This window comes from Vollenhovia emeryi, unplaced genomic scaffold, assembly GCF_000949405.1.
Source record: "Vollenhovia emeryi isolate VEMERY1.0 unplaced genomic scaffold, V.emery_V1.0 DF942123.1, whole genome shotgun sequence".
Taxonomy (NCBI): domain Eukaryota; kingdom Metazoa; phylum Arthropoda; class Insecta; order Hymenoptera; family Formicidae; genus Vollenhovia; species Vollenhovia emeryi.
In genome coordinates this window covers 1-4141 of record NW_011964243.1, presented here as the reverse complement: position 1 = coordinate 4141, position 4141 = coordinate 1, and the positions used below count along the sequence as shown (strand labels likewise).

At 37.8% G+C, this 4141-nt stretch overlaps 1 pseudogene; it reads left to right on the top strand.

Moving 5' to 3' along the window:
- Positions 1-82: 82 nt before the first annotated feature.
- Positions 83-2892, top strand: LOC105570088 (annotated as a pseudogene).
- The last annotated feature ends 1249 nt before the right edge of the window (positions 2893-4141 follow it).

Genomic DNA, 4141 nt, shown 5'->3' with positions numbered 1-4141 from the left:
GGGTGTGTTGCCAGTGCGCACTATTATACGCAGCGCGCCTCAAAAAACTTGTTAACTAATGTCTCTCGTGGGCCTAAGGTAGGTTCAAAAGCAGAATCTTGTAACCGAAATATTTCCTTCAAACAGATACGCGCTGTTGGGGGCCAGCGGATGTGGCAAGACAACCCTGTTGTCCTGTATCGTCGGAGTATGTTATCTGGACAGTGGAGAGGTGTGGGTCTTAGGGGGATCTCCGGGCAGTATGGGCTGAGGAATTCCAGGGCCTCGGGTGGGTTATATGCCGCAGGATACATCTTTAGTCGAACAATTTTCTACTAGCGATGCTCTTTATTACTTCGGCAGGATCAATGGGCTTGACGATAAAGAGATCGGTAAGATACCGAATGCATGGGATAAGAAAACTTGTAGTTGTTGCGCGCGAAATATCATGTAAATTCTGACAAGTTTTACTTTTACTTTCAACTAATTGTAAGTCTTTCAAGCGGTTCTAATTTTGTCTTGCTCGAAAGATATTCTACTATGTCAATTTTAAACAACCACAGTTTATCCATGTTATTTCCAAGAAACGAGACATAGGTTTTTCTCGGAATTGTTCCAACTGCCTCCAGCAAATCAGTTGGTGAAGAACATGAGTGGAGGTCAACGAAGAAGGGTTTCCTTTGCCGCCGCATTGATGCATAAGCCTGAACTTCTAATTCTAGACGAGCCTACCGTAGGTTTGGACCCAATTTTGAGAGAAAAGCAAGTAGAGTTGGCTCGTTTTTTAGACGTGATAAGCACAGAATATTAAGAAAATGTTTGGACGTCTTCTTTCTTTGCAGCATTTGGGCTTATCTGATCAAACTCACGCAGGAGGAAGGTACCACGGTATTGATCACGACGCGGACGCATTATATCGAAGAAGCTAAAAAGGCTAATACAGTGAGTCCCCACTAGACTTTCCATTACATTTGCCTCAATAATATTTACGACTGCACTAAAAAAATAGCGATACTTTCTCCTTTTAAAGAGTGCGTAAAAAAATTTTTAAGAAATGTTCTTATGACCTGGTTTACATACATTGTGCACTTGATGCGCGTATCAGATAATGTATTTGAACAGAGCAGTCAATTACTAAACAAATTTACTAGTTGTTTTCAGTATTAAATAAATTAAACATTTGTGTTTTATTTAAGAATTTTAAGAAGTTTTAACATATTTTTAATGCAGTTTATCTAGAATTATATAAAAAAATTGGTAAACTTCCTATGTAAGCTAGATTTTGGTTCTGAAGCAAGAACTATTCCTTACTTTTGAAAACAATGTGTTCTTCCTAATTGTACATGTCACAAATTTGATCGTGCTTAATATTGTATATTGTGGATGGTACGCAGGTCGGTTTGATGAGACATGGTAAATTGTTAGCTGAATCGGCGCCGCAGAAATTACTGGAGCAATTTCAATGTTCGTCATACGAGGAAATTTTCCTGAAATTGTGCGAGGCACAGAACAATGCAGTCACTTTAACTGAAGCTCAGGGATCCAATATGGAAGACGCTAGTAGCGATGCCTTCAATCACGATCAAGACAAATATGAACATCAACTAAAAGTATATACAAATTTTATTGTTATAAAAGGTTTTGCAAATCTATATCATTTTTAGACATTAATAAGTCAAATTATTAAGGAAAACAAAACGGTTTCAAAAAGACAAGTTTCACGATTAAGAAGATTCAAAGCTCTATTTATGTTGCGTGCGTAGCGATTAGCAGAGAGAATTTCCCGCGGTCCGCGAGTCCCTAGCGACACCTCTTCCCTTCCCGAAATGATTCGGCCGATTCCGTGCCCCGTCGCGATCGGATGTTGTTCGAGCCGGCGTGGAAAAGCCCAGACGAGAAAAGTAAGGCGCCCTGTACGCATCGAAAGCAGTGTGCCCAGCCGGGAACGTTTACCCGCATGCTGCCGCGATGGTGGGGGTTGGAGAGGGGACACAAGCAACACGTCGTAGCCAAGCGTCGAGCGCACACGTTTTTACGACGAGCGTGCGCGCGCAGGCGTGGCCAGACGGACTATCCCCACTCCATCCCCACCGCCGCGGCATCGTCCGTGCTAACGTTCTCGGCTAGCATCACTGAATTCGAAAGGTCGGTTTCGCTACCCATACAAGTGCCGAGAGCGTTGTTCGAGGAAAGCATATCCTACGATCGGGGCGACCGCTACAGAGTGTATTGTGCCAGCGGTGACGCAAATAAATCAATTAAACTAAAAGACTGCATTCATAGTTTTGACCACACCGTTCCCGAGGATTCCCGGTGAGCACGTGGAGGGCACGCAAGTCCCGCATTCTTCTCCTCAAAGAAGATTTAACAATTTATGAAGAACAGCATCCGATTTATCCGTGATTACTCGTAAGTATTTATCATAACTTATCAATAATGCAAAAGGGATGGTTTTGTCAACAAAATAAAATTGCAATTGTTTCCATTTCGAATGTTGCCTTTGCGAATGTTTCCTTCAATATACTTGTACAGTACTGAATTATCATATACGAGCTAGAGGTTATATTTCAACATCTTGAGCTTTTATCAACTGGAAATTTCATAACGTAATAATAATTCTTACAGACAGCTAATTATTGCGATTTTTGCCAATAGTCGAACCCAGTATATTGCTATTCGCAATAGGTAGTGATCCAAAGAACTTGAATATTGTAATTGTTAATGATGAAGCTGACAGTTGCGAATACGACAGCAACTTTGGCAATATTTGGAATGAAACTACTTGCCACTTCGGCAATCTAAGTTGTAGATTCCTAAACAATTTCGACACAATACCATTGCGACACAGGTGTAATTCCAAAATTAATAATGTAATGTAATTATTTAATGATGTGTTTAAGTATACGAGAGTAGGTACAATGGCGTTTTCTGTTCTCTCGCCCAATCAGAAATGATTCATCGAAATGATATCGATTAAATGTCGTTCATATCGAAAAGATGTCGATTCGAAATTTGCGTCGAAATTTTAAATTTTGTGAACAACATAAAAGTACGTTTATGGAAAATTTATTGGAAGTTTCATGCAATTTTTGATATTTTAGGTAAATATATTTTATATATAATTTGATATTCTTTTATTTTCTATTCAGGGATCGAAACGATATCGTTTTGATGTCGTTTCGACATCATTATAATGTAGGAGAAAGAAAATGTTGGAACGACATCGAAACGATGTCGATTCAGAAAAGCATCTGATTGGTAAAATATTGTGCACGTGATCCATATATACGCATGCACATAACCTAGTATGCGCGCGCCTATGGTGATACGTCTTCCCGCCTTCAGCTTGTCTTTGCCAGTGAAAACTATAGGAAAAGAAATTTACTTTTCTGATAAAATATTCTAACCAGGATTTTGTCACATTATATGTTAGTGTGTGGCATAGTGATTAACTGTTGTTACATATAACAAGCAATTATAACAAAGTTATTTATTAGAACACAATGGAAGAAAATCCGGTAAGTTTTGTAAATTACTATTTTTAGGTTAGGTTATTATTTTTAGTCATAATGCTATATATATAATGTTATCGCCCGGTCTACAATGAGTTGTTAGTCGTTAGTCAGAAGTCGGAACTATATGTCGGTCCTTTTTCTTCCACTCAGAAAGGAAAAGGATCAACATATATAGTTGCGACTTCTGACTAACGACTAACGACCCAGACAACATGCATGTCCAAACGACGTCTTAAAGACGTCTTAAAAGAGACGTCTTTAAGACTTTACTAAAAGACGTCTATAAGACGTCAGAAATAAAGAGTCATAAGACATTGTCAAAAAGACGTCTTTATGACGTCTTATAAAAATGTCTTTAAGACTTTTTTTGAAAGACGTCTTTATGACGTCTTAGAAAGCTATCTTTTAGACTTGAACACAATATCGATTATGTGTCATATAGTGTTCGTAATAATAACCTTTAAATAAATAATTTCGATTTATGAAAACTGCAGAGATTATATATAACATTTATGTGCAAACATTGTAAAAGATAAGTACGTGTAATAAGTAATATATAACAATTATATATTTCTGTATAAAGTATATAATCGTTGTCTTCAATGTCGTTATGACGATATAAATTATTATATGTATTATTATATGTA